The following is a 22,650-nucleotide window of genomic DNA, read 5'->3' on the forward strand; positions in this document are numbered from 1 at the left end:
CAAGTAAAAATGGCATTGGTGCTGTTTTACTGCAACAGCACGGTTTTGATAATTGGGTTCCTATTGCTTCTGCGTCAAGATTGATGACTGACACTGTGTGTAGGTAAGCCCAAATCGAAAAGGAGTGTCTAGGGTTAGTCACGGGCATTTCCAAATTCCACGACTACATATATGGTCGACCCAAATTCACAGTGGAAACTGACCGTCGTCCACTAGTACACATCATACAACAAAACTTAAATGACATGACTCCCAGATTTCAACGTTTATTGATGAAATTGAGAAGATACGATTTCACACTGAAGTATACACCAGGTAAAGCATTAGCAATTGCTGATACTTTATCTAGGTCAGTCAACACAGACATTCTCCAAGAAGAATCCATCAATGATGTTGATTCACATTTGCAGCTATTCAAAGAACCTGTATCAGATGTCAAATTTCATCAAATTCGCATTGAAACACAGAAAGATACCACGTTGATGAAAATTACGAAACATCTTCACGAAGTATGGCCCGAAGGCAATTGTCCACAATATCAATCCATTCAGTCAGAGCTGACTATTGTAGATAGTGTACTGCTGAGAGAAGATTGCATTGTAATTCCACAAAGCATGCGTTCTGTCATGCTGTTGAGATTACATGAGCGTCATCTAGGCATTGAGAAATGTAAAAGGCGTGCCAGTCTATCTATTGGCCTGGTATCAACAATGATACTGCAAACATGATGTTGTTGTGTTCAACATGTCAATCCCATCAAATCAGCAATGCAAAGAACTACTGCAACCACATGATCTAGTGACATCATCATGCATCAAGGTTGGTGCTGATCTTTTTCACTATTTTGGAAAAGACTATCTTGTAGTCATTGACTATTTTTCCAATTTTCCTGAGATAGTGAAACTGAACGACATCACATCCAACAATGTCATAAAGGCATGCAAGAAGATTTTTGCCAGACGTGGCTTTCCCAGTATATTAATGTCTGACAATGGCCCTTGGGGCAGCACGGTAGCCTTGTGGATAGCACAATCGCTTCACAGCTCCAGGGTCCCAGGTTCGATTCCGGCTTGGGTCACTGTCTGTGCGGAGTCTGCACGTCCTCCCCGTGTGTGCATGCGTTTCCTCCGGGTGCTCCGGTTTCCTCCCACAGTCCAAAGATGTGCGGGTTAGGTGGATTGGCCATGATAAATTGCCCTTAGTATCCAAAATTGCCCTTAGTGTTGTGTGGAGTTACTGTGTAATGGGGATAGGGTGGAGGTGTTGACCTTGGATAGGGGGTAGGGTGCTCTTTCCAAGAGCCGGTGCAGACTCGATGGGCCGAATGGCCTCCTTCTGCACTGTAAATTCTATATCTATGTAATCTATGTTTCTCAAGGCATAATTTCTCACTGAAATACAATTTTCAACATGTTACTTCAAGCCCACACTTTCCGCAATCAAATGGAAAAGCAGAGGTGTTCACATCATGAAACAAATACTTAGCAAATCTAAAGAATCTGATTCTGATTTTTTCTTTGCTTTACTCAATTACAGAACATTTCCTCTATCAACAGGCTTATCTCCATCTCAAATGTTGTACAACAGCATGTTGAGAATAACATAGAACATAGAACAGTACAGCACAGAACAGGCCCTTCGGCCCTCGATGTTGTGCCGAGCAATGATCACCCTACTCAAACCCACGTATCCACCCTATACCCGTAACCCAACAACCCCCCACACCCTTAACCTTACTTTTAAGGACACTACGGGCAATTTAGCATGGCCAATCCCCCTAACCCGTACATCTTTGGACTGTGGGAGGAAACCGGAGCACCCGGTGGAAACCCACGCACACACGGGGAGGACGTGCAGACTCCACATTACCTCAATTACACTTTCCTGATCAAGAACAACAAAATCTTTTTAAAAGAAGGCAACAAAAGAAAATGAGTCAAAAAAGATATTTTGATCATTCGAAAGACTGTCTACTCTATCTGATGATGATATAGTTAGATTCAGACTTCCTTGAGGAGGTTGGTCTGGCAAAGCTCACGTAATTAGGAAATTCTTATCAAGATCTTATCTGATCAGAACTTCTGATGGAACCATTCTGAGAAGATTAGAAGAGTTCTACTTCAAGTCAAAGGTACTGTCAACAGTTTTCCAGATCTGGGGCGGGATTCTCCCCTAATCGGCACGATTTCCGGAAACCGGTGCGAAAAACGGCACGGATCACTCCGGCGTCGGGCCCTCCGCCAAACGGCGCAAAGTCTCCGGCCCGGAATAGGCCAGTAGCTGCGGGACGCCATTCGCAATAGCGTCACCCGCCGCGGACACGCGGCATCAATAACTCCGCGCGGCGTCACGGCACAAAAGACGCCAGCCCACCGGAGACCTGACAAGATGGCCGCCTGCTGCACAGCTCTGATGTTCCAGGAGCGCGACATCGAGGTGCTCATGGACGCAGTAGGGCAGAGGAGGGAGGCCCTGTACCCCGGACACGGCTGCAGGGTTGCTCCACGCCTCAGCCGGGCGCCTGTGGAGGGAGGTGGCAGAGGCCGTCAGCGCTGTGGCTGTGACACCGAGGACAGGCGCCAAGTGCCACAAGAAGGTGAATGACTCATCAGGGCAGCCAGGGCGAGTAACCCCCCCCCCCATCCCCCGATGTGCTGCACACCCCCAGGTGCATCTAACCCTAACTCTAACCGCAACCCTAGCCCTAGCCCCAACCCGAACCCAATCCTCACACTAACCCTAATGTGCTGCGCACCTCTGCCAATATATGCACAACCGCAGGCCGGCATGTAGCCACCAAGTGAGACCCCCCCACGGCCCTTCCCCTTAACTCATATTCCACCTCCCCCTTATCCCCCACATCTCCCCTCCCCAAAATCCCCCCTCCCCATATCCCCTCTCCATAATCCCCCATATCCCCCCTCCCCCACGTTGAGCGCCAGTGTGGGTTTGTGAGGGTGGTATTACATCGGCCCCAGGTGAGTGGGCCCGCCCCTCCCCCCGGTCGCCCTCACCATCCCCCCGGGCAGAGGATGGAACCATGCGCTGCAGTGTCACGGCCGCATGCAGTGATGGTCCGGGTGGAGGGTGGTACTGTGGCCATGGGTCAGACATTGTCTAGCCAGGAGCTCTCCGCAGAGCGGGTCGTCCTCATTCTTCTCTATCGCCTGCAATAGACACGCGTCCACCGGCAACCCTTCTGCCGCAGATGGATGGAGGGGTGGTGTGCATGCGGGTGGGGTGAGTGTGGTTGGTGGTGGGTGGGTGAGGGTGTTGGTGGTGGGTGACGGTGGTCGGCTGGTGCCGTGGTGTGTGGTCAGTGCCCATACTCAGCGATTCCCACGCCCCCGCCTAGTCAGTGAACCGGGTGGCTATCTGCCTGTCCCGTGCCCGCTGGCCCAGCCGGTAATGGTGGGCAGCCTCCCGTCCATGTCCAGCCCGTCTGTCCTGACCATTGCCCCCATCCTCCTCATCTGGGGAGGTCTGCGCCTCGTCCTGCTGCTCCTCCACTCCCCCCTTCTCTGCCTGCGGCACATCACCCCTCTGCTGGGCTATGTTGTGCAGGACGCAGCACACCGCAACGATGCAGCCGACCCTATCTAGCTGGTACTGGAGGGCCCCTCCAGAGTAGTCCAGGCACCCGAAACGCATTTTTAGCAGCTCAAAGCACCTCTCTATCACACCCCTGGTCGCTGCATGGGCATGGATGTAGCCGTTCTCCGCGTCAGTCTGTGGCCTATGTATCGGCGTCATCAGCCACGACCGCAACGGGTAACCCGTCGCCCAGCAACCAGCCCCTCAGCCAGGGGAGGAGGTGTCTCTTGAACATGCCGGGGATGTAAGACTGCGCCAATACATACGAGTCGCGTACACTGCCCGGGTATCTGGCGCAGACGTGCAGGTCACAGACCACCCGAAAGTTCCTCTTTCCCGGCCCTCTTATCTGCACTCGCCGTCTCCCCCCTCCCTCCCAGGCACTCGCCCTCTCCCCCCTCCCCCTCCCCGGCACTCGCCCTCTCCCCCCTCCCCGGCACTCGTCCCCTCCCCCCACCCCGGCACTTACCCTATCCCCCCTCCCCGATAATAACAGCCCTCTCCCCCCTTCCCGGCACTCGCCCTCTCGCCTCTCCCCGGCACTCGCCCTCTCGCCTCTCCCCGGCACTCGCCCTCTCCTCCCTCCCCGACAAAAACCGCCCTCTCCCCCCTCCCCGGCACTCGCCCTCTCCCCCCCTCCCCGGCACTCGCCCTCTCCCCCCCTCCCCGGCACTCGCCCTCTCCCCCCCTCCCCGGCACTGGCCCGCTCCCCCCTCCCCGGCACTGGCCCGCTCCCCCCTCCCCGGCACTCGCCCTCTCTCCCTCTCCCCCTCTCCCCAGCACTCGCCCTCTCCCCCCCTCCCCGGCACTCGCCCTCTTCCCCCCCTCCCCGGCACTCGCCCTCTCCCCCCCTCCCCGGCACTGGCCCGCTCCCCCCTCCCCGGCACTGGCCCGCTCCCCCCTCCCCGGCACTCGCCCTCTCTCCCTCTCCCCCTCTCCCCAGCACTCGACCCACCCTCCCCAGCATTCGCCCTCTTCCCCCTCCCCGGCACTCGCCCTCTCCCCCCTCCCCGGCAATAACCCTCCTCCCCCATCCCCGGCAATAACCCTCCTGCCCCCTCCCCGGCACTCGCCCCCTCACCCCAGCATTTGTCCTCTTCCCCCCACCCTGACACTCACCCTCTCCCCGGCACTCGCCCTCTCCCCGGCACGCCCCCTCTCCCCAGCACTTGACCCCCCCCCGGCACTCGCCCTCTCCCCCCTCCCCGCAAAACGCCCTCTCCCCCCTCCCCGGCACTCGCCCTCTTCCCCCTCCCCGGCATTCGCCATCTCGCCCCTCCCCGGCACTCGCCCTCTCCCCCCTCACCCCAGCACTCGCCCCCCTCCCCGGCACTCGCCCTCTCGCCCCTCGCCCTCTCCTCCCTCCCCGACAATAACCGCCCTCTCCCCCCTCCCCGGCACTCGCCCTCTCCCCCCCCCCCCCTCCATGGCACTCGCCCTCTCCTCCCCTCCCCGGCACTCGCCCCCTCCCCGGCACTCGCCCCCTCCCCGGCACCCGCCCCCTCCCCCCCTCCCCGGCACTCGCCCTCTCCCCCCCTCCCCGGCACTCGCCCTCTCCCCCTCTCCCCGGCACTCGCCCTCTCCCCCCCCCCCCCCGGCACTCGCCCTCCCCCCCCCCCCTAGCACTCGCCCCCTCCCCAGCATTCGCCCCCTCACCCCCCTCCCCACACACAACCCTTACAACACACACACACACACCCTCCCTCCACCCCCCTGCACATCGACTGCGGCCACGCCGTCACTGCTCCTGCGGCCACCCCATGCCGTGACCTACCTCCGCGCTGTCCGGCGTCAGCCATCAGCACTGGTTGACACTGTTATAACGGTGGTTCAACTTACGACGGCGTGACTCGTGGTCACATCGCAGGACTTCGGCCCATCCGGCCGGGAGAATTCGGGCAGCCCCGGGGTCCATAGCATCGTGCCGGTCGCCGCCATTCTCCGGGGCGGGCGCGCTATTCACGCCTCGGCGACGTTTGGGAGGGTCTGAGAATTGGGAGGCTGGCGGGGGTGGGATTCAAATAAGTTATGGATATCTTAGGAATAAAACAATTTAAATCAACTGCATACCATCCAGAATCACAAAGAGCATTCGAAAGGTGGCATCAGACATTAAAGACAATGTTGAGGGCTTATTGTCAAGGTTATCCAGAGGATTGGGATAAAGGAATTCTATTCGTACTATTTGCAATTATGGATGCACCAAATGAGTCAACCAAATTCAGTCCTTTTGAAATAATTTTTGGTCATGAGGTAAGAGGACCACTTAAATTGATTAAGCTAAAATTGGTGAGTGAGAAATCAGAACTTACATTATTGGATTATGTGTCAAATTTTAAGGACAGATTAAATAGAGCAGATGAATTGGCTAGACAACATTTAAAAGTTGCACAAAATGTGATGAAATGGGTAGCGGACAAGAAATCCAAAGTTTTGCCAGTGGAGATAAAGTTTTAGTGTTGTTCCCAGTGGTAGGTGAACCTTTAAAAGCAAGGATTTGTGGACCTTATCAGATTGAAAGGAAATTAAGTGAGGTGAATTATGTGGTAAAAACGCCGGACAGAAGGAAAACTCATCGAGTGTGTCATGTGAATCTGCTTAAAAGGTACATCGAAAGGGAAAGAGAGGAAAAGGAGGAGGTTTTAATGATTCTAACTCAAAGTGACGAACCAAATCCAGATGACTGTGAATTTGACATACCTCAATTAAATTGCAAAACGCGGATGTTCTTAAAAATTGAGATAAACTGTTGAGTTACCTTCCAGAGGAAAAACGGACTGACCTGAAAGAGTTATTGATATCACATGGGCATATTTGTGGAGATAAATTGGGAAGTACTAAAATGGCATTACAAGATGTAGATGTGGGAAATGCTGTTCCTATCAAACAACATCCATACCCGTTAAAATTGGCACAGGTTAACAAAGAGATTGAGAGTATGCTTAAAAATGGCAGAATTGAAGTGGGTTGCAGCTAATGGAGCTCACCCATAGTGATGGTACCTAAACCAGACGGTAACAGTTGTGTGTGGACTGTAGAAAGGTTAATGCAGTTACAAGAACGGGCTCTTATCCTATCCCGCGTTTGGAGGATTGCATTGAGAAAGTAGAACAGTCAGCTTTTATTTCCAAACTGGATTTACTTAAAGGTTACTGGCAGGTACCTTTATCCGAAAGGGCGAAGGAGATTTCAGCTTTTGTGACTCCAGGTGGTAGATACCAATTCAAAGTTATGCCATTTGGCATGAAAAACACCCCAGCCACATTTCAACGGCTAACTAACAAAGTTGTTTCAGGATTACCCAATTGTGCGGTATACATTGACGATCTGGTAATTTTCAGCCAGACATGGAAAGAACATTTGAAACATCTGATGGAGTTATTCGGTCAACTTCAGGAGGCGAGTTTGGTGATAAACCTAGTCAAAAGTGAATTTGGAAAAGCCCAAGTCACTTTCCTTGAGGAGTTTCCGATACCCTCGACACAAAGGGACTAATGCGATTTCTTGGCATGAATGGATTTGTTCGAACATTGGTGAAAACTTTTCATAGCGTGATTGCTCCACTGACGGACTAGCTCAAGAAGTGTAACAAATTCCAGTGGACAGCGGAGTTTCAACAGGCATTTGACTGCCTCAAAGCTATGATAACCAAAGCTCATGTGTTGGAGAATTACAAGGGATTCTGCGATCAGATTGTACTAAAGTATCTGACTTTAAAGAGAAATATCGGTGCGTAGAGAAATGGACGGATCATGCAAGGACATTCTTGTTCAAAGAGACTGTCAATTGAGAAGGATTTCAGTTGGAGGAAGAAGAATAAGAACAAAATGGACTATATTATTATACCTGTTTGTGTGTGGTGTTTTTTGAAACAAAAACGTATATTTACTGTGTGCATTTCTTAAAGGATAGTGCGAAGGTGAAAAATAAAGCCATCTTGAAGTTGAGGGTTTATTTTTTTTCTTGGGGGGAGGTGTCATGAGAATGTCGCTTTAAGAAATATTTGGCTGCTCATGTTACTGCAGTGATGTCAGAGTGTGGGTGGAGCTGCTTTTTAGTTTCACTTTGAGAAAAGCTGGTCTGTGTCTTTTTGGTTTTGTTTTCAGTGTTGGAGCTGAAGCCAGACAAAGCAGCTGTACTGCTGTTCTCTCTGCCATGAATCTTGATCATTTGGTAAATTCAGAATTATAAATGTTCTGAGTAGTGACTTTAACCTGATGTGCTTCTGTTAAAGGTTATGTTTTTTGTAAGTCTTCTGGATGTTAAAACAACAGCGTACGCATTACTTAGTATTGTATTCTTTGGGGGTTGTATTTGAATTAATGGTTGCTAAGCTGTTCACTGTTTGTTTTAAAAAAAGTTATCTTGAGTTAATAGAATAAACAGTTTTGCTTTAAAAATACTTTTCCATGCCTGCTGCACCACACCTATAGAGTGGGCTGTGTGCTCCCCATACCTACAATCTATTAGAAGTTGTGGGTCAGGTGAACTCCATGATACACTTTGGGGTTCTCTACACCCTGGCCCATAACAGTGTAGTTATGTAGTTATCTGTATTGTACCTTAATTCTTTATTGTTAGTTTATTATTGAGTAAAAGGACTCACAGTTTATTATTTTATTACTCATTAAATAGTTCATCTTTCAACACGAAGACTATTGGTCATTTTATCATCCTGGTGCATTTATATATATTTTAGATTAGTCATTTTTAAAATATAACAGAGGCTGGACATGGACCTCCTGGCCAACAAGGCCTCCTGCAAAAAAAAATCACACATCACAGGCGACTATGTTAGTAACAACCAAAACGGGGAGGTCTCACCCTCCACGTTTTGCGAGGAATTGAAGGCCGTGATTAGAGGAGAGATCATAGCCTTCAAGGCAAGCAGAGATAGGGAAGATAGGGTGGCCAGACAACAGCTAGTGGACTCAATTCTGGAAGTCGATAGAAAATGCTCCGAGGCCCCAACCGTACATAGAACATTACAGCGCAGTACAGGCCCTTCGGCCCTCGATGTTGCACCGACCTGTGAAACCCCTCTGAAGCCCATCTACACTATTCCCTTATCGTTCGTATGCCTATCCAATGACGATTTGAATGCGTTTAGTGTTGGCGAGTCCACTACTGTTGCAGGCAGGGCGTTCCACGCCCTTATTACTTTGAGTAAAGAATCTACCTCTGACATCTGTCCTATATCTATCTCCCCTCAATTTAAAGCTATGTCCCCTCGTGCTGGATATCACCATCCGAGGAAAAAGGCTCAATTAAGACACCTCTTAACCTTCTTCTCTCTAACGAAAACAGCCTCAAGTCCTTCAGCCTTTCCTCGCAAGATCTTCCCTCCATACCAGGCAACATCCTTGTAAATCTCCTCTGTACCCTTTCCAATGCTTCCACATCCTTCATATAATGCGGCGACCAGAACTGCACGCAATACTCCAAATGCGGCTGCACCAGAGTTTTGTACAACTGCAACATGACCTCATGGCTCCGAAACTCAATTCCTCTACCAATAAAAGCTAACACACCATACGCCTTCTTAACAACCCTCTCAACCTGGGTGGCAACTTTCAGGGATCTATGGACATGGACACCGAGATCTTTCTGCTCGTCCACACTACCAAGAATCTTACCATTAGCCCAGTACTCTGTCTTCCTGTTATTCCTTCCAAAATGAATCACCTCACACTTTTCTGCATTAAACTCCATTTGCCACCTGTCAGCCCAGCTCTGCAGCTTATCTATGTCCTTCTGTAACTTGTAACATCCTTCTGCACTGTCCACATCTCCACCGACTTTAGTGTCATCTGCAAATTTACTCACCCATCCTTCTACGCCCTCCTCCAGGTCATTTATAAAAATGACAAACAGCAGCGGCCCCAGAACAGATCCTTGTGGTACACCACTAGTAACTGGACACCAGTCTGAACATTTCCCATTAACCACCACCCTTTGTCTTATTACAGCAAGCCAATTTCTGATCCAAACTACTAAATCACCCTGAATCCCATGCCTCTGTATTTTCTGCAATAGCCTACCATGGGGAGCCTTATCAAATGCTTTACTGAAATCCATATACACCACATCAACTGCTTTGCCCTCATCCACCTGTTTGGTCACCTTCTCGAAGAACTCAATAAGGTTTGTGAGGCACGACCTACCCTTCACAAAACCATGTTGACTATCTCTCATCAAATTATTCCTTTCCAGATGATTATACATCCTATCTCTTATAAACCTTTCCAAGACTTTTCCCACAACAGAAGGCTCACTGGTCTATAGTTACCAGGGTTATCTCTACTCCCCTTCTTGAACAAGGGGACAACATTTGCTTTCCTCCAGTCTTCTGGCACTATTCCTGTAGACAAAGATGACTTAAAGATCAAAGCCAAAGGCTCAGCAATCTCCTCCCTAGCTTCCCAGAGATTCCTAGGATAAATCCCATCCGGCCAAGGGGACATATCTATTTTCACACTTTCCAGAATCGCTAACACCTCCTCCTTATGAACCTCAAGCCCTTCTAGTCTAGTAGCCTGTATCTCAGTATTCTCCTCGACAAGATTGTCTTTTTCCTGTGTGAATACGGACGAAAAATACTAATTTAACACCTCTCCTAAACTCCTCGGACTCCAAGCACAACTTCCCATTACTGTCCTTGACTGGCCCTACTCTTACACTAGTCATTCTTTTATTCCTGACATATCTATAGAAAGCTTTAGGGTTATCCTTGAGCCTACCTGCCAAAGACTTCTCATGTCCTCTCCTGGCTCTTCTTAGCTCTCTCTTTAGAGCCTGCCTAGCTAACTTGTAACTCTCAAGCGCCCTAACTGAACTGTAGGGCCTAGGCGGGAGGCTGCAAATGGACTTTAACCTGCTGTCCACTAGGAAAGCAGTGTACCAACTCTACCAGACATGGGGGACCTTGCACAAACACGGAGACAAGGCTGGCCGCCTATTGGCTCACCAGCAAGGGGCATCCTGGCCTCCATGGTAGCACAGGCCTCAATCTCACAGATAACCCAAAAAAGATTTTGGAATGTGAATCATATAGACCCATTTCACTGCTGAACGTGGATGCGAAAATACTCGCAAAGGTCCTGGCCAAAAGTCTGGAGGGCTGCGTACCAGAGGTGGTCGCAGAGGACCAAACGGGCTTTGTCAAGGGGAGGCAGCTCACAACGAACATCAGGCGGTTGCTGAATGTAACAATGACCGCCCCCCCACCCCACCCACCCGTCTGGGGGACAGAACACCAGAGGTGATTGTCTCCCTGGACGCAGAAAAGGCCTTTGACAGAGTCAAATGGAACATCCTCTTCAAGATACTGGAACGGTTTAGGCTAGGAGCAGGGTTCACCGCCTGGGTGAGGCTCCTGTACAACACTCCCAAAGCGAGTGTCTGAACTAACACCACCAGCTCTGAATACCTCCATCTACAGAGAGGAACAAGACAGGGCTGCCCCTGTCCCCACTCTTGTTCGCGCTAGCGATCGATCCCCTAGCGATAGCCCTGCGGGACGCGAAAAGCTGGAAGGGAATCCAGAGAGGAGACAGAGAGTACAGAGTCTCACTCCATGCACATGACCTGCTCCTCTATGTCTCAAAGCCACAGGAGGGACTGAAGGCAACACTGCAAATACTGAAAGGGTTTGGAACCTTCTCGGGCTACAACGTTTAAAAAAAATTTACATTACCCAATTAATTTTTTCCAATTAAGGCGCAATTTAGCGTGGCCAATCCACCTACCCTGCACATCTTTAGTTTGTGGGGGCGAAATCCACACAAACTCGAGGAGAATGTACAAACTCCAGATAGACAGTGATCCAGAGCCGGATCGAACCTGGGACCTGAGCGCTGTAGCAGCAATGTTAACCACTGCGGCACCATGCTGCCCCCTCGGGCTACAGACGTAACCTGGGCAAAAGTGAGGCATTTCCAGTGAATCCAAAAGGGCGAGGGACAGAGCTGGAGGGGCTTCTGTTCAAAACGGCCTAGAAAAGATTCCGTTACCTGGGGATCCAGATAGACAGAAACTGGACAAAGATCCACAAGTGGAAACTGACCAGCCTGGTGAAGGAAGTAAGAAAAGACCTTCAATGATGGGGCCCACACCCACTCTCCCTGGCAGGGAGAGTGCAGGCGATCAAGATGAACGTACTGCCAAGGTTCCTCTTACTATTTAGATCCATTCTGATCTTCATCCCCAAGGCCTTTTTTCCAAAACGTAGACAGTCTAATCATGGCGTTTGTGCGGGGGATTGGGGTAAGAACCCGAGAATTCCCAAACCGACCCTGCAAAGAAGAAAAATCAAAGGGGGCTTGGCCTTACCAAACCGACAATACTACCACTGGGCAGCAATGGCAGAATGGGTGAGGGGATGGATACAAGAACCCGACACAGATTGGGTACAAATGGAGGAGACATCCTGTAAAAGAACGACCCTCTGAGCCCTGGCTACAGCAGCACTTCCATCCTCCTCAACAAGATACACAACGAGCCCAGTGGTAGCGGCCAGGCTGAGAACGTGGACCCAGCTGAGACAACACTTTGGGACAGCCAAAATGTCCCCCATGGCTCCCATATGTGGGAATCACAGATTCCCCCCAGCCACGCTGGATACCACCTTCAAAAGATGGAGGCGGGACGGGGGCACATTGACGGTCGGGGACTTCTACGTAGGGCACAGACTGGCGACACTGGAAGAACTGACGAGGAAGTGGAACTAGCAAAAGGACAGGAATTGAGACCCTCCAAATAAAACGCTTCCTCCGCAAAGAGACAGCAGGGTATCCCGGGGCCCCAGAAAACACACTACTAAAGGACCTGATCGGCACAAGCAGTGAGAAAGGGGGCTATGTGAGAAAAAAACGGACAGCTACTGAACAGAGCTCAAACACCACTGGACGAGACCAGACAAAAATGGGAGGATGAACTGGGGACAGAGGTAGGCTGGGGACTCTGGAGCGAAGCACTGAGCAGGGTGAACTCCACCTCCTCCTGCGCAAGGCTAAGCCTAATGCAGCTCAAAGTGACCAGAAACCGAATGAGCAGGTTCTTCCCGGAGGTGGAGGACAAATGTGAGCGGTGCCAGAGGGGCCCAGCCAACCACATCCACATATTTTGGGTTTGCCCCAAACCTGCTGGGTTCTGGGCAGCCTTCTCCAAGGCAATGTCCAAGGTTGTGGGGGTGAGGGTGAAGCCATGCCCAATAGGGGCAATTTTCGGGGTATCGGAGCAGCCAGAGATACACACGGGGAAGAGGGTCGACGCCCTTGCTTTCGCTTCCCTAATTGCACGCCGGAGAATCCTGCTCAGCTGGCGATCGGGAGCACCACCCAAAGCTGTAGACTGGCTCGCTGACCTCTCGAAATCTCTCCACCTGGAGAAGATTAAGTACACCATCGAGGGTCAGAGGAAGGCTTCCTAGATACTTGGGGGCAGTTTGTCGGCTTGATCCAAAACCTGTTCGAGGCCAGCAACTTGGAATAAGCTAAGAACGAAAAAAAAAACAAGATACATGAGAATCCAAAGGACTGCGCAACCCGGGGAGGGGGGGTGCAGAAGGAAGGTGGGGAAACCACAAGAGAAGAGGAAGGGTGCTGAAGCCAAAGAGGGGGGGGGGGGAAAGAAGAGAGGGGTGGGGGGGGGGGAAGGACAACGGGGAAGGGGGGTGGGATTATAGACCGACCCAGAGGGCAGCGAAATGTACAGAGTTAATTAAATGAAGGACAAAATAAAGCTCTCTGTACAATAAAGTAAATTAGCACGGGCAAGAAAAATGTAATGTATACACATAACGACTGTTTATAAATAAGAGAAAAGCCAATCAAAAAAATTTCCAAAGAAATTATCCCGGCTCTGGAATGTTCCTTGTCCTTTTCCATGGCCAGCCTAAACCTTCTGATACAATTGTCACTGACCTCTAAATGCTGCTCTACCCTAGAGGAACAGCCTGTTCAAACTTTCCTGATGGTTATGAGCTCTCAGTTCTGTTCTCATCCAAGTAATTTTATTTCCACCACCTCCACATCCTGCTTATGAAGTTCGGAACTGTACACAGGCTCGGAAGTGTGGCTGGATTCCTGAAGCCACGGCTGTTAATGGCAGAGGAAAGGAAGTGGGGGGATTGGAGGAAGACAGTAATCTTGAAGCGTTGTCAGCTTAAAGAAATAGTTAGAGGTGAAATCGTGGAAAGGCTTGAATATGAGAATGAAAAATTTTAAACTGAGGTACAGCAAGCGGACTGGGAGACAAAGTAAGTAGTAATAGCTCGCTGGTTATGTGTAAGTGCCACCGTAATCTTCGACTAAAAAACTCACAATATAGTTTACCAATCCTATTGAGTGATTGATGAGTTTATATTTGAAGGATAAGCAGGAAACTCAACAGTGTAGTTCAGTGAACACAGGGGTGATGGGTGAACTGGTGTGAAATCAGCTCTATCCAGCAGCGTACGGGAATTATACAGGTGGAAAACTAGCCAAGAAAAGCATTGCAGCATTCATGATTCTTCAGATACAGAAGCACTCCATTCCTGCATGCAGAAAGACCTAGACAACCTTCCGGCCCGTGTTCTTTAGCAGCAAATAACATTCGTGCCACACAAGTGCCAGGCAATGACCATGTCCAACAAGTAAGAATCTAATTACATGTCCTTGACAATAGGCCGCATGGTAGCTGAGTGGATCCGGGCTCGATTCCCAGCTTAGGTCACTGCCTGTGCGGAGTTCTCCCTGTGTCTGCATGGGTTTCCTCCAGGTGCTCCAGTTTCCTCTCATATGTCCCGAAAGACGTGCTTGTTAGGTGAATTGGACATTCTGATTTCTCCCTCTGTGTACCCGAACAGGCGCCGTAGTGTGGCGACGAGGGGATTTTCACAGTAACTTCATTGCAGTGTTAATGTAAGACAACGTGTGACACTAATAAAGACTATTTAATGGCTTTACCATCGCTAAATCCCACACTAACAACATCCTGGGGATTATCATTGACCAGAAACTGACCTAGACTAGCCCTATACTGTGGCTACAAGAGTAGGTCAGAGAACAGATCACCCAACCAAGCTGTACCCCCGGGGGCGATGCTGACTGCCACTCCAGCAAAATTCGCCTCCACGCAATCAGAGAGGCCAAGACATCAGCCTTCTTCCTCTCCATGAGCTCCGGCTGGTCTGAAACCCCAAATATTGCCACCAAATAGTCCGGGTCCAACTCCTCCTCCACTATCCTGGCTAAGACCGCAAACACTCCCGTCCAGAATCTTCCCAATTCTTCACAACCCCAAAACATGTGCGCATGAGTCACTGGCCCTGCCCACACCTCCCACACCCATTCTCGCCCGAGTCATATGCACCCTGTGCATCACCTTATATTGTATTAGGCTCAACCTTGCACAAGAGGAGGTCCCCTTTACCCTTCGCAGTGCCTCACTCCATACTCCCCAATTGATCTCCATTCCCAACTCCGCTTTCCATTTCTCCTTGATCTTCACCACCCGCTCGCCTCCCTGCTCCCCCAGCCAATTGTATATATCCCCAATTCTGTCCTCCCCTTCCACATCCGGAAGCAGCAGTCGCTCCAGCAGGGTGTATCCCGGCAACCTAGGGAACCCCCTCCAGACCTTTTGCGCAAAGTCCCTAATTTGCAGATACCTGAACTCACTACCCCTCAGCAGCTCTACCGTCTCCCTTAGCTCCTCCAGACTGGCGAACCCTTCCTCCAAATATAAATCCCACCCCTTGACCAGCCCTACTTCCCTCCACCTCCAGTATACACTATCCCTCCCCCCCCCCACTCAAACCCATGACACTCGCACAGCGGCGTTAGCACCGACATCCCTTCCACCCCAAAATGCCTCCTCAACTGATTCCATATCTTCACTGTGGACTGTACCACCGGGCTCATTGAGTACCTACTCAGAGCAATTGGCAACGCTGCCGTCAGCGTAGCCCTCAAACTAGACTCCTTACAAGATTCCTCCTCCATCCTAACCCACTCTACCCCTTCTCCTTCCCACCACCGCCGCACCTTGCCCACATTCGCCGCCCAATAATAATGAAGCAAGTTCGGCAATGCCAACCCACCCCTGCTGTCTCTGCCTCGGTAGCAGGGCCCTCCCCACCCTCGGCACCTTCCCCGCCCATACAAATTCAGAAACGATAGTGTCCACTTTCTGAAAAAAAAACCTTTGGTATAAAGATTGGGAGAACCTGAAAGATAAACAAGAATTTCGGCAGAATATTCATTTTCACCACTTGGGACCCTCCCTGCCAGCGTTAGGTGCAGTGTATCCCACCTCTTAAGATCCTCCCTAGTCTCCTCCACCAGCTTTGTTACATTCCACTTATGGAGCCCCGTCCATTCCCTCGCGACCTCTGTCCCCAAATACCTAAACCTATCCCTCGCTACCGTAAATGGCATCCCCCCCTAAATTAGCCCGCTGTGCCAGCTCATTCACCGGGAATACCTCGCTTTTTCCTACATTCAGCTTGAACCCTGAGAACCCTCCAAACCTCCCCAACAGGCCCATAATCCTTCCCATACCCTCCAGCAGATCCGAAACATACAGCAAGAGGTCATCGGCATAGAGCAACACCCGATGCTCCCTCTGTCCCCTCATAATCCCCGCCACTCTGCCGACCCCCTGAGAGCCATTGCCAATGGCTCTATGGCCAGCACAAACAGGAGCACTGACAGTGGGCACCCCTACCTCATACCCCTGTGTAAGTCAAAGCTTCGTGAGCTCATATCATTCGTCCTCACCCTCGCCCTTGGTGCCACATACAGCAACCACACTCATGTGACAAATTTCATCCCAAACCTTGAACAAGTACCGCCACTCCACCCGATCAAATGCCTTCTCCGGGTCCATGGACACCACCACCTCCAGTACCGGAGCCCCTGACGGATTCATCACCACATTCACATCGAACCTGGCTCCCTGGTGCTGTGAAACAACAGTGATAACCACTGTGCTACCGTGCCACCAGGGGAGTCCGGGCCCACTGGCATGTGCTTGACCCCAGGAATGGCTCAAAGAAGGATACTTCTTGGGCCTGGGAGGTCATTGCCCTGGAAGTCAGCATGGTTGGCCTCCCATGAAGTGCCGCACAGTGCAGGAAACAGATGACTGGTCTCATCCACTCCGCCAGGGTAAGTTCTCCCTCAGCTCCCTCTACCGTCAAACTCTCAGCAAGACATCATGTACTCAAACGGTTACTCTCTTCACGGATCTCACACATTTCCGACAGACACATGTCAACACTTACTCTCTCGACAAGATTTGACAACATGACCAGCCCACCTGTCTTGTTGCTCACACTCCTGTCTCTGTCCCTTCTGGGTAGGGCACACCACACACAGGAGACATGCATTTCACATCAACTCTGCTCCATCCCCTCTGATCACATCTTTTTGGTTGGTCACTATTCAGGCCAAACTCACACACAAGCTGGAGTGAGCCCAGAACAGGGAGAGATCATCACCCTCAGCAAGTTCGAGGAGGCTGCTACAGAGCTCGACGGGGAGGACTAGGATCACTCCTGTGGTGATGCAGAGCTTGTCCTCTCCCAGCAACAGATCCCAGCTCCATCACTTCACCCAATCCTGCAATTCACACTGTGCCGTGTACTCAGAATCAGCTTCAGCTCATCCACAAAAACTGCTCTTTTGTATCTTATCAACAGACAGCAGCCAGCTGTCCAGCTGAGCAACTCTCTGAGCCCGTGGAGCCTGTCAAAGGATGAGGGGGCTCCGGGAGAAAAATCACTCCCACCTCCCCACCAGTGCAGAGTCACACACCTCGATGAGACATAGCTCGAGGTCAGACTCAGGGTCACCCTCTGAGAATACCTCACTGACCGTCCCCACAGCAGTCGGAGGCAGGGACAGCCCAGTTCTCCGGCACTCGGAGGGCTGCTGGAAAGCAGCCACCCGCTCAATCCCAGTCAGGTGATGAGCCTCTGGAAGCAGCTCACGGTGGAGACGTAAAGGGAGGCAACGGAATATCGGGCAGAGATTTGAGTGTCTCTCAGCAGACCAGAGCGAATTACGGAAGAATCCGTCCGTGCTCTGTTTGATCTCATGGTTCTGACATGCAAGCGCCGCACGGTCACCATGGGAAGGTTGGTATTGCAGTTAAAGAGGAGCTCCAAAAAGGTGAGTCAAAAGTAGTTTTTTTCCCCACTCACAGCTGGGAAATACAGCAACTAAGCAACATCCAAGTGGCAGCCAGGTCCCTCCCGAGATGCCGGCACCTTCCTGGGCCAGCTTTTATCTCAGGGAATTAATAAGCCCGCTGTTCAACCTCCACCCTTCAGTGGGGGAGCTGGTATTCCATGGGCCCCATGGGGATATCAATCTGGTCGCCCCATGGATCTCATGGGGGTTATAACAGTTGACAACCACCATGGAGAGCTTGGTCCAAGATGTCCTGCTGGACATCTGCATTTGCACTCGCCTCTGCACTTCATCGCCTGCACACCTGGCCCTTGTGTGTTGTCAAGGAGATGTGTAATTCTTTATTCAGAGTGTATGATGGAGAGTTCTCAGTCCTTAGTCCTCAAGGGATAGCAATGGCTGAGGATGGCTCCCTCACCAATGTGACTGTGCACGTCTGCGTTTCCTAACCGAGAGCGTCCCAAATGAAGACCTGCACTTGATGTTGGTAGCCCGATGCTGGTCTGCATTTCATTCACAGCACTGTTTACAGGGCGGAGGAAGCGTCTAACCTCGACTGGCATCGCTCTTCTTCATCGCTGGATTTTATGTTGAGATAGTGAGTGCATTAGCAAGACTCCAATGATCGCAGCTAGGATCTGTCTCGAATGAGTCGTGAGTTCCTGAGGCCCAAATCCTCTCAGAGATGATTCGGTAAATCCCTCAGAATGGCTTGGAGGGGCTGAGGAGATGTTTCCTGATGATTTGACTTCAGTTTACTTCTCTTGGAACTGGTTAGCTATTAGGGTATCACGGGCACACCTCCCACCTCCTCCATGACATTAGCACATTCAGGTTGTCCCTCAGCATCCCCCTGGGCACCCTGCGCCTCCTTATCTTCATCTTCCGAGGGGGGCACCTCCTCCAGTTCACCCTCTGATAGGGCCTCACCTCTCTGCATGGTCAGATTATGAAGCAAACTGTGATCCTGCGGCAAACCCTCTCCAGTGCGCAATGCTGAGAGCCACCTTAACAGTCCAGGCATCTGAATTATGTATTCAATAGTCCTACGGTCTGCTCTTTGAGGGAGCGTGTGGCGGCATGAGCATTGTTGCACCTTTCCTCGACTGGAGTTTGAGGGCGGTGCACCAGAGGCATTAGCCAGTGCAACCCTTATCCTCCAGTAACCATCCCTGTAGACGGCCTGGTCCCTTGAAGATCCCAGGCACCTGGAAGTAACTGAGGCTGCAGGAGTCATGGCAGCTCCCAGGGTACCATGCACATATGTGCAGGATTTGCTTGCGATAGTTACACAACTACGGCAATTTGATAGAATGGAACCCTTACGGTTGATGAACATCAAGGACAGCTGCTGGGGAGCCCTTATTGTCACACGTGTGCAGTCAATTGCAGCTTACACACTAGGGAACCCAGAGATAGCTGCAAAGCTGGTGAATCTCGGAGTCTGGCTTTCCTTGTCCAGAGGAAAGTTTACATAATGATGATGGGCCTCCTCTGAAGGACATTAGTCACCTGCCACACAGGTCTCCAGTTGACTCCTGGAAAGATCCAGAGGCAATTAAATTGAGTGCTTTTGTCACCTTCAGGGCCGCCGAGTGGGGGACTCCTCCAAACCCACGTGGCGTCAGGTCACCTTGTAGCATGTAGTACATGTGACGGACGAGAGCTCTGGACAACGGCAACCTTGCCTTGGACTGCCACTCACTCATGTGCAGGTAGGAAACTCAGCAACAGTAGACCCAAGAGGTGGCGAGTCGTCTCCACTTTCTGGGTCTCTGCTCCTCAACTTCTTGTTGATGCTCAGGCGCCCCCTCTCCCACCCTTAACCATGTTCCCCAGGCAATGCCTCCTGCTGGAGTATGGAGTTTTCCTCCTTCGCCTCCTGCATCGAATCAGGATTCTTCAAAAAGCTAGCTGCGCTACTGGATCCATTATCACTTTTGCCTCTTTTCTGTAAAGATATATTGAAGACCAGAACAGTAAAAGGGTGCAGAAAAATGTATGAATGAGAGAGCCAAGGGAAAGGTTGGGAAGTGAAGCTTTGGCATTGTTCCACAAACTCGCATACCCCTGGGACTCTCGCAAACACAGAGGTTAGCAGCATTCCATTCCACATCTATGACATCTGGAGCCATGTGGGGGATGATAACTTGTGAATCATATCATTGAATGAAAGTGGCTCTGAACTCCATTGATTTGGCAGAACCGAGAGCATTCACTTGCTCATGATGAATGAATGGAAGCCATTTGGCTACTGATGAATGGCATTAATTGTTAACCTGGGACTTCCCTTTATTGATGGGATGGCAGAATTGATGCAGCTGTGCCCCCTTTGCTCTCCAAGACTGCATTCCTGCCTTCCACTATGTAGCTCTGGAAACCTTGACACAAGTCTATTGAGTTGTGCCAATCTCTTTAAAAGCACAAGATTAGAAGAAATCCAGCCTTCTCTCGTTACTTCGACAATGGGGCCACTGCCCTCTGTAAATGACTTGGAAACCATCGTTATGGTGGTGATGGTCCCACATTCCTTGCAACCCCCTCCCCCCCCCCGAACCCATGCCACATGCACCTGAATCCACCACATCTGAGGACCATGTGCTTACAGGGGTTTCTCCTCCACCAGCCCCCGCCCCCCCCTCCCTCCAAGGGCAGGTTCACATCCTCCCTATTTACAGGTTGCAGATGCTCCCTGTGACCATCATCATACCCCCTGTAGCTCAGTATAGAGCCCGCCATGTCCAGGGACATTGACTATAGGCCCAGCTGTGCATTCCTGCTCTGGAGCACACAGCACTTGCCCTTCTCTCCAGTTGAGGTACACCATTGCTCCCAATTATTTTTTTCTGCTGTATGCCCACTGTGCTTCCGTGCAGTCTCCATCTCTGACTTCAGTTTGTGAGGCCAACATAGCCTCTGGGCTACCCACTATCTGTGACTCCTTTCCATTTCACAGCAGGAATGCCTGCACTCTCTGACTCCTGAACATAAACATAGTTCTTATTTCCAAAGAGGACTATGAAACTGTGACCTTCACAAAGCAGTGCAGCTCCAACCTGTTTAGCATTCGTATGAACCATCCCTAATGTGCCACACTAACACACACCCACCCCATAATCTGCAGTCTGTGTCCATCCTCTTCCAGTAATACCTTAGGCCCTGTACTTTGTCTGTTCATGAAGCCTTGTGTGGGTGCAGCTTCCCTCCCCTCGGTCTTCCTTCTGCCTTCCATTGTTCATCTTCTTCATCCACCTCCTTTCCCCTCTGCCTCCTATCATGAGCCCTCACCCTCCTTCCATATTTTCCCCTTGCATTTACATCCCCACCTGCCCTCCTTACACAGCCCCCCTTGTCTTCATCAACCAACCCCTTCGCACTTCCCCCACCAGCCTCACCTTGCACTCCAACCCCATCCAACTTCGGGCCTTTGTTGTGGTGGCTGCACGCTTCCCGCAGCACAGTGCTGTCCAGATAGACACTAGTGTGAAGCACCGGAGGTTTGGGGGGGGGGGGGGGGGGGGGGGGGGGGAGAGAGAAGAGGAGACCTATGTACTCCCCAACCCCAGGCACAGTATTATCTGAGTTGGTGGCACAGGAGGGTCCATGCTTCCAGCAGCACGGTGCTGTCCATGGAGACAAGATCAGCATGGAGGCGGCAGGAACTGGGCGGCCCCGGCAGAGCGATGACCAGCAAAAATCAGGAACAGCGTTCTGGCCAAAAGTCTTTGTGTGTTGCACTGTCTTGTAAGCCGAGGACCACGGCACGATTCCGGCGCGGAGTGTCGAAGACTCTGGTACCACCCGACGGGAGCTCGGACCCGCGGCCACGGTGGCGGTCCTGGTGGAGGGCGGAGGGAACCTGAGTCCAGGGGGGGCCTCAGGGGTGGCCAGGGGCCACCAATCAGTGGGCCCTCGCGATCAGGGGGAGCATTACTCCGCGCGGGCACTCTGTGTGGGTCCACCATGTTGGCGACATCCGCTCCAAAGTGGGCCGCCGCGCGCATGCGCGGACCTGCTTGGGCCGCCATGGCAATGCACTGCAGGGCCCCACCGGCAGCCAGAGCTGTGTGACGTACGCCGGGACCCTGCTTGCCCCCTGGAAAACGGAGAATCACCCCGGACGTTAGAGAAAAATTCCAGTGATTCTCGCCCGTTTTCCGGCGGGTGTGGGGTCTTAGTCCCCAAAAGGGAGAATCCCACCCAATATTATGCTGGTGTGTTCCTGAATTTTTGACTCCCTAGATTCCCTCTGCCCCCACCGACCACCAAACCCGCCGGGGGAGGGATGGAATATTCCACGTGGGATCGTATCAAATGCCCTGTCGAGCTGCGGCATGACTGATCTGTTTTTATACTCCATCACCTTTGCAATAAAGGTCAACATTATATTTGTCTTCCAAATCACTAAGTGTACTTGCATATTAACTTTTTGTTATTTACGGTCTAGGAACACCCAGGTATCTCTGTAGTGGAGCATTTTGCAAGCGAGCTCTCTCCCCATTTCAATAATATTCTGAAGGGCAGCACGGTAGCATAAGTGGATAGCATTGTGGCTTCAAGCACCAGGGTCCCAGGTTCGATTCCCCTCTGGGTCACTGTCTGTGCGGAGTCTGCACGTTCTCCCCGTGCCTGCGTGGGTTACCTCCGGGTGCTCCGGTTTCCTCCCACAGTCCAAAGACGTGCAGGTTAGGTGGATTGGCCATGATAAATTGCCCTCAGTGGCCAAAAAGGTTCAGAGGGGTTATTGGGGTATGGGGATAGGGTGGAAGTGAGGGCTTAAGTGGGTCGGTGCAGGCTCGATGGGCCGAATGGCCTCCTTCTGCACTGTATGTTCTGCTTTTCTCATCTCCCTGCCAAAGTTCACATTTTCCTCACA

At 51.3% G+C, this 22,650-nt stretch overlaps 1 protein-coding gene across 2 annotated transcripts in view; it reads right to left on the reverse strand.

Annotated features, from left to right (window-relative positions):
- The window catches only part of LOC119975512 (lactosylceramide 4-alpha-galactosyltransferase-like), an 87,727-nt gene that overhangs the window by 19,097 nt on the left and 45,980 nt on the right, over positions 1-22,650 (reverse strand). The window lies entirely within an intron of this gene.

This window comes from Scyliorhinus canicula, chromosome 13 (genome assembly GCF_902713615.1).
Source record: "Scyliorhinus canicula chromosome 13, sScyCan1.1, whole genome shotgun sequence".
NCBI classification, from domain to species: Eukaryota; Metazoa; Chordata; class Chondrichthyes; order Carcharhiniformes; family Scyliorhinidae; genus Scyliorhinus; species Scyliorhinus canicula.